At 38.4% G+C, this 13,633-nt stretch overlaps 1 protein-coding gene and 1 long non-coding RNA gene across 2 annotated transcripts in view; both read left to right on the forward strand.

Moving 5' to 3' along the window:
• MEI4 (meiotic double-stranded break formation protein 4) overlaps positions 1–13,633 on the forward strand; it is a 211,432-nt gene that overhangs the window by 110,204 nt on the left and 87,595 nt on the right. The window lies entirely within an intron of this gene.
• Positions 8,846–12,653, forward strand: LOC125165930 (uncharacterized). Its single transcript, XR_007152267.1, has 3 exons — positions 8,846–8,857; positions 11,331–11,339; positions 12,539–12,653. It is a non-coding gene; the product is annotated as an uncharacterized LOC125165930 (long non-coding RNA).

Below are 13,633 nucleotides of genomic sequence, written 5' to 3' on the forward strand. Positions count from 1 at the left end.
TATTGTTGCTATTGAGGAATTATGCTGCCAGTCGAATTTTTCTTTTGTTAGTTATACATTATGCTTCCTTTATCTGTGAATTTTTCGTTTGTCTTATGCCTGGAATACTTTTGTCCTTTATGTTTTCCTATACTGTTCTCCAGATGTCTCTCTTTAAAAAACAAACTCTATATAAACACATATTATACCTTCTCATTCTATTTTCTAAGTCTCTTCTATTTATGTATTACACATCTTGTCTCTTTCCTACATTATGGGTGATTTCTTTATGTCCATTTCCAGTTACTACTTTTCCCCTTACTTGTCACTAATCAGATATTCTCCCATTCACAGAGGTTTTAATTTTGATTTTTTATTTCTCAGTTCCATTTAGTTTTATTTTTTTTCAAATCTTATCATTTCATTCATAGCTATTTGATAAGCGTAATTAATACCTGAAGTATTTGGAGATCCAGGTTTGTTATTTTCAAGTTTAATTATCCCATGTTTCTCTGAATTTTATCTGTGGATATTCTGAAAAACTGAACTTGGAATGTTTTCATCAAGGATGGTTTGCAAGGGCTTTGCTAGAGAATTCTGCCAAATATTTAAAGAAAAATTAATGTCAGGCTGTCTCAAAGTATTCAAAAAAAATGAAGAGAAAGGAACACTTTCAGACTTATACAAGGCCACCATTACCCTGACACCAAAGACACTACAATAGAAGAAAACTACAGACCAACATCACTGATAATTAAAAATGCAAAAATTCTAGGGGTGCCTAGGTAGCTCAGTTGGTTAAGTGTCAGACTGCAGCTTAGGTCATGATCTCATGGTTCGTGGGTTCAAGCCCTGCGTCGGGCTCTGTGCTATCAACCCAGAGCCTGGAGCCAGCTCTTGATTCTGTGTCTCCCTCTCTTTCTGCCCCTCCCCTGCTCATGCGCTCTCTCTCAAAAATAAATAAACATTAAAAAAAATTTTTAAGGGGTGCCTAGGTGTCTCAGTCGGTTGAGTCTGCAGGCCATGATCTCAGTGGTGGTGAGTTCGAGCTCCTCATTGGGCTCTGTGCTGACAGCTGAGAGCCTGGAGCCTGCTTCAGATTCTGTCTCCATCTTTCTGCTCCTCCCTGCTCATGCTTTGTCTCTCACTCTCTCTCAAATGTAAATTAAAACATAAAAAAAAATTAAATGTAATTGTTATAAATATGCAGCAATTCGCAACAAAATATTACCAGATTGAATTCGATAGCACATTAAAAAGATCATACACCATGGGGACGCCTGGGTGGCTCAGTCAGTTAAGCATCCAGCTCCTGGTTTCTGCTCAAGTTAGGATCTCAGGTTCGTGAGTTTGAGCCATGCATTGGGCTCTGCGCTGGCAGCACGGAGCCTGCTTGGGATCCTCTCTTCCCTTCTCTCTCTGCTCTCCCCTGCTCACTCTCAAAATAAATAAACTTAAAAAAAAAGGATCATACACCATGATCAAATGGTATTTACCCTGTGATGCTAGAATGGTTCAACATACACAAATCAGTAAATGTGATACAATACATTAATAGAACTAAGGATACAATGTAATCATCTCAACAGATGCTGAAAAAGCATTTGACAAACACATCATTTCATCTTAAAAACTTCAAAAAATTGGGTATAGAAGGAACATATCTCAAATATAATAAAAGCCACATATGATAGTCCACAGCTAACAACACACTTAATGGTAAAAGTTTGAAAGTTTTTCTAAAATCAGGAACAAGATAAAAGTGTAAACTCCCATCATTGCTGTTCAAAAGTACTGGAAATCCTAGGCAGAGCAAGTAGATAAGAAACAGAAATAAAAGGCACCCAAATGGGAAAGAAAGAAATAAATATTCTATGTTTGGATGTGAAATAATCTTCTGTTTAGAAAATCCTTAAGACTCCACTAAAATAGTACTAATCAATGAATTTTCAAAAGTCATAGGGTATGTTATCAACATACAGAAATCAGATGAATTTCTACACTAACAAAATATCTAAAAAAGCAATGAAGAAAAGAGTCCCATTCACAATAGCATTAAAAACAAAATACTCAGGAATAAATTTAACCGATGAAGTGAAAGATGTGTACACTGAAAAGTATAAACCTTGATGAAAAAAATGAAGATAAAAATAAATGAGAAAATATCCCATGTTCAATGATAGGAAGACTTTTTTTTTTATTCCACTCATTCTGCCCTTCCCTGCTCCCCCGCAACCACCAGTTTGTTCTCTATTTATGGATCTTTTTTTATTTTTTTATTTTTTATTTTTTTTAATTTTTTTATATGAAATTTATTGACAAATTGGTTTCCATACAACACCCAGTGCTCATCCCAAAAGGTGCCCTCCTCAATACCCATCACCTACCCTCTTCTCCCTCCCACCCCCCATCAACCCTCAGTTTGTTCTCAGTTTTTAACAGTCTCTTATGCTTTGGCTCTCTCGCACTCTAACCTCTTTTTTTTTTTTTCCTTCCCCTCCCCCATGGGTTCCTGTTAAGTTTCTCAGGATCCACATAAGAGTGAAACCATATGGTATCTGTCTTTCTCTGTATGGCTTATTTCACTTAGCATCACACTCTCCAGTTCCATCCACGTTGCTACAAAAGGCCATATTTCATTTTTTCTCATTGCCACATAATATTCCATTGTGTATATAAACCACAATTTCTTTATCCATTCATCAGTTGATGGACATTTAGGCTCTTTCCATAATTTGGCTATTGTTGAGAGTGCTGCTATGAACATTGGGGTACAAGTGGCCCTATGCATCAGTACTCCTGTATCCCTTGGATAAATTCCTAGCAGTGCTATTGCTGGGTCATAGGGTAGGTCTATTTTTAATTTTCTCAGGAACCTCCACACAGCTTTCCAGAGCGGCTGCACCAATTTGTATTCCCACCAACAGTGCAAGAGGGTTCCCGTGTCTCCACATCCTCTCCAGCATCTATAGTCTCCTGATTTGTTCATTTTGGCCACTCTGACTGGCGTGAGGTGATACCTGAGTGTGGTTTTGATTTGTATTTCTCTGATAAGGAGCGACGCTGAACATCTTTTCATGTGCCTGTTGGCCATCCGGATGTCTTCTTTAGAGAAGTGTCTATTCATGTTTTCTGCCCATTTCTTCACTGGGTTATTTGTTTTTCGGGTGTGGAGTTTGGTGAGCTCTTTATAGATTTTGGATACTAGCCCTTTGTCCGATATGTCATTTGCAAATATCTTTTCCCATTCCGTTGGTTGCCTTTTAGTTTTGTTGGTTGTTTCCTTGGCTGTGCAGAAACTTTTTATCTTCATAGAAAGGTCCCAGTAATTCACTTTTGCTTTTAATCCCCTTGCCTTTGGGGATGTGTCGAGTAAGAGATTGCTACGGCTGAGGTCAGAGAGGTCTTTTCCTGCTTTCTCCTCTAAGGTTTTGATGGTTTCCTGTCTTACATTTAGGTCCTTTATCCATTTTGAGTTTATTTTTGTGAATGGTGTGAGAAAGTGGTCTAGTTTCAACCTTCTGCATGTTGCTGTCCAGTTCTCCCAGCACCATTTGTTAAAGAGCCTGTCTTTTTTCCATTGGATGTTCTTTCCTGCTTTGTCAAAGATGAGTTGGCCATACGTTTGTGGGTCTAGTTCTGGGGTTTCTATTCTATTCCATTGGTCTATGTGTCTGTTTTTGTGCCAATACCATGCTGTCTTGATGATGACAGCTTTGTAGTAGAGGCTAAAGTCTGGGATTGTGATGCCTCCTGCTTTGGTCTTCTTCTTCAAAATTCCTTTGGCTATTCGGGGCCTTTTGTGGTTCCATATGAATTTTAGGATTGCTTGTTCTAGTTTTGAGAAGAATGCTGGTGCAATTTTGATTGGGATTGCATTGAATGTGTAGATAGCTTTGGGTAGTATTGACATTTTGACAATATTTATTTTTCCAATCCATGAGCAGGGAATGTCTTTCCATTTCTTTAAATCTTCTTCAATTTCCTTCATAAGCTTTCTATAGTTTTCAGCATACAGATCCTTTACATCTTTGGTTAGATTTATTCCTAGGTATTTTATGCTTCTTGGTGCAATTGTGAATGGGATCAGTTTCTTTATTTGTCTTTCTGTTGCTTCATTGTTAGTGTATAAGAATGCAACTGATTTCTGTACATTGATTTTGTATCCTGCAACTTTGCTGAATTCCTGTATCAGTTCTAGCAGACTTTTGGTGGAGTCTATCGGATTTTTATGGATCTTTTTTTAGATTCCACATATAAGTGGAATCATGTGGACTTTTTCTCTGTGTGACTCATTTCACTTAGGATAATATCCTTGAGATCCATCCACGTTGTCGCAAATGGAAAGATCACATTCTTTTTTTATACCTGAGTAATATTTCATTGTATGTATGTACCACGTCTTGTTTATCCATTTATCTATCAGTGGACACTTACGTTGCTCCCATATCTTGGCTATTATAAATAATTCTGCAAAAACATAGGGGTGTGTGTATCTTTTCAAATTTGTGTTTTCATTTTCTTTGGGTAAATATCCAGTAGTGAAGTTACTAGATCATATGGTGTTTATATTTGTAATATTTTGAGGAACCTCCATACTGTTTTCCATTGTGATGGGACCAATTTGCATTCCCACCAACAGTGCATGAGGGTTCCCTTTTTTCCACATCCTTACCACCACTTGTTATTTCTTCTTTTTGATGTTAGCCAGTCTGACAGGTATAAGATGATGTCTCATTGTGGTTTGGAGTTACATTTCTCTGATGAGTGGTGATGTTGAGCATCTTTTTATGTGCCTGTTGGCCACCTGTGTGTCTTCTTTGGAAAAATGTCTATTAAAGTCCTCTACTCATTTTTAGTCAGATTGTTTGTTTTTGTTTTGTTTTTTGTTTTGTTTTTCTTTTTTGGTGTTGGACTATATAAGTTCTTTAATATTTTGGATATTAATATCTTTTCCCATTTAGGAGGTTGCCTTTTTGTATTGTTGATTGTTTCCTTTGCTGTGCAAACTTTTTATTTTAGTGTAATCCCAATAGTTTTCTTTGGTTTTATTTCCCTTGACTCAGGAGACCTATTTGGAAACATGTTGCAAAGGCCAATGTCCAGGAGTCTACTGCCTATATTTTCTTTAAGGACTTTAATAGTTTTGGGTTTCACATGTAGGTCTTTAATACGTTTTGAGGGTGTTTTTGTATATGATGTAAGAAAGTGGTCCAGTTTCATCCTGTTGCATGTAGTTGTCCAGTTTTCCCAAGATAATGTATTGAAGACAGTGTCTTTCCCCCCATTGTGTATTCTTGCCTGTTTTGTTGATTGACCATGTAAGCATGACTTTATTTCTGGGCTTTTTATTTTATTCTGTACACCTATGTACCTGTTTTTGTTTTTTTTAACTAGTACTATACTTTTTTGATTACCGTATCTTTGCCATATAGCTTGAAATCTGGGATTGTAATACCTCTAGCTTTGTTCTTCTCTCTAAAAGATGTTTGGCTGTTTGGGTGGAGTGGGAGAATTATTGTTAAAAGCCATCTATACATTCAGTGCAATCCCTATAAAATTCCAATGGTATTTTTCACAGATATAGGAAAAAAAATCTTAAAATTCGTATGGATCCACAAAAGATCCTGAATAGCCAAAGCGATCCTGATAAAGAACAAATCTGGAGTCATCACACTTCCTGATTTCAAACTTCAAATACTAAAAAGTTATGGTAATTAAAACACTATGTTTCTGGCATAAAAACAGATATGTATATCAATGGAACAGAATACTGAGCTCAGAAATAACCCCCCACCTATACGTAAACTAGTATTTAATGAGGGAGCCAGAACATTCAATGGAGAAAAGATAATCTCTTTAACAAATGATACTGGGAAAACTGGATAACCACATGCAGAAAAATAAAATTAGACTCCTTTCTTAAACCACTCACAAAAATTAACTGAAATGGATGAAACAATTAAAGAAAGTATCTGATATTGTAAAACTCCCTGAAGAAAACATAAGGAAGAAGCTCTTTGACATTGGTTTTGGCAGTGAGTTTTTGGAGATTACACCAGAAGCACAAGGAACAGAAGGGGTTTCAAGATGGCAGCAAAGAGGATCATGAGCTCACTTTCTCCCACAGAAACAAGAAATATACAACTAAATATGGAATAATGTCTTCATTAAAAGCCCTGAAATCTGGATGAACAGAGCATCCACAAATGAGCAATAAAGACGAGGTCTTTCCAAAAAAAGAAAAGCCCTACCCCAGGCACAGCTATCCAAGATTGGGAGGGCTCTCAAAAATATGGAACTTCTCCCTAAATAATAAGAGGCTGAAGCTCCATAGCAGGCACTCCAACCTTTAGATCCTGTGAAGAGATGAGTCCCCCAAAAGCCAGGCTATGAAAACTAACAGTGATTACATTCAGAAAAACCACAGAGCTATAGGAATTGAGAAACTGCTGTTAAAGAGTTTAAGCACAATCTCACTCACCTGAGACCCAATGATAAGACTCCAGTTGGAAAGTTGCCGAAAATATAGGTGAAGAGACCCACTTACTAGTCCTCGGGTATCTTCAAGAGGGCAAGAAACTGCTGAGACACTGTCTGGGAATGGAGACACAGTTGGATGCCATTTTTGTGATTACATTTTACCTTGCTAGTTCTGACACTGGCAAGCACCATTTTGGTATTCTCCCTTTACCTATTAATGCTGGCAGGCACATTCCATTAAAAGTCCCACCAGCTTCCATAGCTGCAGTAGCCACCACAGCACCTCCACCATCCTGTTGTATGTGTGGGTAGGTCGGGGAGAGCCCTGTCCACTACATTGGTCCCTAGTGGCAGTCACAGAGCTCTTCCAGCTGAGCTGGAAGAAAGCCATATCCACTGCCACAGCACTAGACAGAGAGAGGGGAGAGCCCTACCCCAGTGCTACAGTTGCTATGACAGGTGCAACCAAGCACCTCCCATCTCTGTAGTCCCAGCTACAGCTGTGGTAAATCAAGCATCCCAGCTGAGGAGAAAGCCCCACCCTCAGCCACTCCACAGCCTCTGCCATTGCATTATCTCTGGGACAGCATCAAGCATGTTAATATTTGTACTGCATGTGTCCAGAAGGAGAGAAAGAGAGTAAAAAGGGAAGAAAAGTTATTTGAAGAAATGAGTAGTGGCTAAAAATTTTCTTAACCTAGGGAAGACAACATGTGCATGTCTGGGAAGTGCAGGGAATTCCAAAGAAGATGAGCCCAAAGGGATTGATAACACGACACATTATAATTAAATGTCAAAAATTAAAGAGAGACTCTTACAAGGAGCAAGAGAGAAACAACGAGTTATGTACAAGGCAACCTCTGTCAGGCTATTAGCTGATTTCTCAGCAGAAACTGTGTAGGCCTGAAAGGAGTGACATTGTATATATAAAGTGCTGAAAGGAAAAAAACGTAAAATCAATAGTACTCTACCTAGTAAGGTTATCATTCAAAATTGAAGAAAAGATAGAGTTTTCCAGACAAGCAAAAGATAAAGAAATTCATCACCACAAAACTAACATTATAAGAAATATTAGATTTTGAACAGAAAAGATCTTAACTAGAAATAAAAAATATATGAAAGAAATCTCACTGATAAATATAGGAGGATCAACCACTTATAAAACTAGTATGAAGATTAAAAGACAAAGGTAGTAAAAATCAACTGTAACTATTATAATTAGTTAAGGGACATACAGTATAAAAAGGTGTCAAGTATTATATCAAAAACATAAAACACAAAGGGGGGGAAGCAAATAAATATTAGAATAGGAATAAATAAAGCAGAGACTAACACACACACACACACACACACACACACACACACACACCAAAAAACAATAAACGATCAGTGAAGCTAAGAACTGCCTCTTTGAAAAGATAAATGAAATGGATAAACCATTAGACTCATCAAGAAAAAGAGATGGCTCAAATATATAAAATCAGAAGTGAGAGAGATATTACCACCAATGCCAGAAAAATATAAAAGACTACTAAGAAAAATTATGTACCGACAAATTGGACAACCTAGCAGAAATGGGTAAATTCCTATAAACATATAATCTCTACCATTGGATCATAGAGAAGTAGAAAACCTGAATAGACCAATTACTAACAATGAAATTGAATTAGTTATCAAAAACCTCCCAACAAATAAAAGTCTAGGTCTGGGTGGTATCACAGGTGAATTACACCAAACATTTAAAGAAAAGTTAACACGTATCCTCAAATTATTCCAAAAAATTGAAGACGAAGGAACACTTCCAAACTCACTTTACACAGCCAGCATTGCCTTGATACAAAACACAAGAAAACACACACACAAAAAAAACCAAAAGGACAAACTACAAAAAAAAAAGTAAAGAAAAAATTATATTGAATATCCCTGATTAACATAGATGCAGAAATTTTCAACAAATATTAGCAAACAAAATCAAACAATATGTTAAAAGGATCACACACCATGATCAAGTAGTATTCATTCCAGTGATATAAGGATTGTTTAATCTCTGTAAGTCATTAACATGATATATCACATACATAAAACAGAATATAAAAATCCTATTAGCATTGTAATAGATACAGAAAATGCATATGACAAAATTCAACATCCATTTATGAAAAAAACTATCAACAAAGTGGGTATACAGAGTACATACCTCAATGTAATAATGGCCATATATGACAAGCCCACACCTAACATCATATTCAATGGTGAAAAGCTAAAAGCTTTTCTTCTAAGATCAGGAACAAGTCATGGATGCCCTCTCTCCTCACTTATGTGCACCAGAGTATCAGAAGTCATAACCAAAGCAGCAGGAGGAAGAAACAAAGCCATCCAAATTAAAAAGCAGGAAGTGAAGCTATTTGCAGATAACATACTACACATAGAAAACCCTTAAAGACTCCACCAAAACTATTAGAAATAATAAATTCAGTAAAATTATAGGGCACAAAATTAATACATAGAAATCTTTGTTTCTATACATAATAAAAACCATCAGATAAATTAAGAAAACAATCCCATTCAGAACAGAAACAAAGATAATAAAATACATAGGAATAAATTTAACCTAGGAGGTGAAAGACCTGTACTCTAAAAACTATAAGATATGATGAAAGCAATTGAGGACAACATAAACAACTGTGAAAGAAATACTGTGTTCATGGATTGGAAGAGCTAATATTGTTAAAATGTCCATACAGCGTAAAGCAATCTACAGATTCGACAAAATCTCTCCCAAAATTCCAGTGGCATGTTTCACAGAACTACAACAAATAATATTTGTTTGGAGCAAAAGAGGGCCCTGAATGAGGTACCCAACCAAGAGGGCAACATAGGAAGACCCTAAACTCACTTTCTTCATGGACACACCAAATCTATACTTAAATATATATTATACATATATATATATATATATATACATATATATATATATACATATACATATATATATATATACACACACATACACACACATGTATATATATGTATATATACATGTATATATACATATACACGTATATATATACTTATATACATATATATGTGTGTATATATATATATATATATATATATATATATATATATATGTAAAATAGTTCCTGCTGGGTCATGATCCCAGGGTTGTGGGATAGAGGCCAGCATTGGGCTTTGTGCTGACTGCCAGAACCTCCTTGGGATTCTTTGTTTCTCTCTTTCTGTCTTCTTCACTCTGCCCCTCTCTGTCTCTCTCTCCCTAAAATTAAAAAGCAAACAAACAAAAAACAACATTTTTGTTTTAATTACAAGAGAGATCCTTGATGCTGGGAACTGCAGTGGGGAAAGATAGTACTGAAGGACCCTGGAGAAAAGGAAAAAAAAGCCATGTTTTAACAGAGCAGTAGTATGTAAAGGAACCAGCCACAGAACCCTGCCAAATGGTGGGGGAACTATTGAAACTCTGTGGGTCAGAGGGGCTGACAATTGCCACTGCTTATGTACCCCCTCTGTCTTGATAGCTCAGATGTGAACAGGTTCCAGGTGCCATAAACATCCTGCCACCTCAGTGAGCATCAGGTCACTAGCCCACACCAACTCCAGATATCCTGAGCTTAGAAAAAACAAACAAAAAACACGGTTTGAAAGAATACCTAGGATATAAAGGATACAGCCCTAGAACTCTAGGAAAGCTGCTTAAACATTCTCTGGATTGGAGGGGTTGGCAAGTACCATGGCTTACATTTCTCCTCTTCCTTGATAGCATGGATAGGAGCAGGATCTGGTCACCCTAAGTGGGATACTACTTCAGTGATCCCTGGGGCTCTAGCCCACACATGCCCAGCATAGCCTATACAGGGATACCCCAGATCAGTGCTCACTACAGCTACAGCTGTCTCACTCAGGTGACATGGGTACAGAGAACCTCAGAACACTCAAACACTCAAGGCTTATACCATTTCTGCTCCAGATAAGTTGCCAGAGCACCTCTGGAGTAGAGCACCCAGACACTCCATGGCCCATGACCACCTCAGCTCCAGTCAGGCTGCCCCTGACCAGAGTGTCCCAGTACCCCCTGGTGTGCTCCTGCCTCAGTTCTACCTGTCCTATCAAGGCACCCCTTGCATGGAGCACCCTCAGACCCCATGGCTTGCACCCTCTTTACTACAGCCATCCAGCTAAGGCACCTGTTGCATGGAAAGCCTCAGGACTGCCCTGGCCCACATCCACTTCAGCTGTGATCAGCTAGCCAAAGTCACCAGTCACACAGTCTACATAGGAGATGATCATACACAAGATCATTCTTTCAAGTTCAGAAGTAGTTGTATCTGATTCATACAAACAAACACAAAAAGTCAATCAAAATGAGGAGGCAGAGGAATATGCTTCAAATGAAAAATCAAGACAAGACCTCAGAAAAATGAAGAGTTCAAAGTGATAGTAACAAAGATCCTCATTGCACTGGAGAGGACCGGATGAACTGATTTCAGAATTGAAGGAGAGATAAAGAGTTTCCCAAAGAAAAGCTAAAGGGTTTAATCACCACTAAACTGGCCTCAAAAGAAATGTTAAAGAGGCTACTTTAGGTGGAAAAGAAAAAGCCAAATTAGAAGAAAATTATGAAAGGAAAAAATTTCAAGGATAAAAGAAAACAAAGTTAGTAGAGCAATCACTTCTAAAGCTTGTATGAAGATTAAAGGACAAAAGTAGTAAAGTCAGAATCGTTGGGAAGATGGTGGAGGAGGACCCTAATTTCACTTCACCCCACAGATAAAACTAGATAATGTATCAGTGTAAATAACCCAGAACACAACCCAAAGACTTGCAGGGAAAAAACTCCACACTTGCAGAAAAAACATGTAGGAAAGAAAAAAGAGAGTAGGATGGGCAGAGACAGGTCATGAGCTAAACACACCTGTGGGACTGTCCTCGAGAGGGAGGGACTTAGGGGCACAGAAAGGAGAGAGAAACAGATTGTTGCACCAGGGACCCCATACAGGGAAGACAAATCCCCATAATATTGGCTTTGAAATCCAGAGGGGCTGAATTTCATGAGTTCTTACAACCAGTGGAACTTAAAACCCAGAATATTAAAAAGCGGTGGGCTCAGCTCTGGGAGAGCCAGGAGGGTGAGAGGAAACTGAGTCCCAGCCATTAAAGACACGGCACAACAAAAAGCCTTCAGAGATACAGCATAGAAGCAGCAGTTTGAAAAATGCTTGGAGCATATGTGAGGGAGAGTTGTTTACTGATCTCAGAGCACAGCTTGGAGGCGGAGAGATCCTTGCAGTGCACACTTTGTGGATCCATCCCTTGCAACCTGGACAGCGTTGGTCCTGGCTATTGCAGTGGGTCCCCTCTTGGAAAGTATCTGCATGCAATCTTTGCTAACAATGTGAGCCCAGCCCCTTGTGCACACTGTGGGTTCACTTTTTCTAACACACTGTTGACCAGAGACCATCTAAAGTGCTACCACAAGCCTGGCAGTGTGCAAGGAGCTCTGACAAGGGTCAGTACTACTCCAGAATGACTCTGCACTGGGGAGAGGGAATGATAACCAAACACACCAGTAAGACTGCAACCCCAGCTGTGGGATGGAGGCAGACAGCTGGGCTGACAACAGGCCCCACCTAACAATGAAAGCTTCTCCCAGGACAACACCCTACAGCTGGGTGATACTGCATCTCTGGCAAAGCCTGGTCTAATTCAACTAAAGCCTAAGGTGGACCCCTAGACTGGCTCACTAATACAAGGACATAACACTGCCCACAGCAAGCAAAGAGAGCCACTGCTGACCACTGGACTGAATGAAAAAGTGACTCAGCCACAATAGCAGTGTGCACACAGAACACATAGAAGATAGCCCTGAAACACGAGGCTCTGGTGAACAGGGGACACTGCACTGTAGGGCACTACAGCACCTCTTCTAAATAATGCCCCTACATTTAAGAGCAAGTGACATAGCTGACATGTGTAACACACAGAAAAAAGACTCAGAGTTAGACAAAATGAGGAGACTGAAGAATATGTCCCAAATGAAAGAACAGGGCCAAATCAGAGCAGGAGACCTAAGCAAAACAGAGATAAGTAATATGCCTGATAGAGCATTTAAAAGTAATAATCGTAAAGATTCTCACTGGACTTGGGAAAAGACTGGAGGACATCAGTGATACCCTTTACAAAGATATTAAAAAGAACCAGAGATAAAGAACACAATGAATTAAATTAAAAACACACTAGATAGAATAAACAGTAGGAAGCAGAAGAATGAATGAGCAACCTAGAGGACAGAGTAACTTCTAATTTTAGTAGATGCAGAGAAAGCATTTGACAAAGCACAACGTCCATTCATGATAAAAACCCTCAACAAAGTAGGTTTAGAGGGAACATACCTTAACATAATAAAGGCTATATATGAAAAATCCACAGCTAATCCTCAATGGGGAAAATTGAGAGCTTCTCCTCTATCGTCAGGAAAAAGGGATGTTTACTCTCACCACTATTATATAACATAGTACTAGAAGTCCTAACCACAGCAGACAACAGGAAGAAATAAAAGGCATCCAAATAGTCAAGGAAGAAATGAAACTTCCACTATTTGTAGATGACATGATACTCTATATAGAAAACCAGAAAGAAAAAATAAATTAAAAAAAAAGTGGCGGGGCGGGGGTGGGGGGCGCCTGGGTGGCTCAGTCTGTTAAGCCTCAGACTTTGGCTCAAGTCATAATCTCACCACTTGTGAGTTCGAGCCCTGGATGGGGCTCTATGCTGACAGCTCAGAGCCTGGAGCCTGCTTCGGATTCTGTGTCTCCGTCTCTCTCTGACCCTCCCCCACTCATGCTCGCTCTCTCTCTCTCTCTCTCTCTCTGTGAAAAATAAATAAACATTAAAAAATTTTTTTAAAAAAACTAAAAAAAAAGACTCCACCAAAAAACTGTTAGAACTGGTCAATGAATTCAGTAAAGACACGGGGTACAAAATCAACATACAGACATCTGTTGCACATCTATACACCAATATGAAGCAGCAGAAAGAGAAATTAAGGAACCAATTCCATTTACAATTGCATGAAAAACAATAAGATACCTAGCAATAAACCTAACCAAAGAGTTTGTGAATGACCTGTACTTTGAAAACTATAAAATACTGA

Source organism: Prionailurus viverrinus, chromosome B2 (genome assembly GCF_022837055.1).
Source record: "Prionailurus viverrinus isolate Anna chromosome B2, UM_Priviv_1.0, whole genome shotgun sequence".
NCBI classification, from domain to species: Eukaryota; Metazoa; Chordata; class Mammalia; order Carnivora; family Felidae; genus Prionailurus; species Prionailurus viverrinus.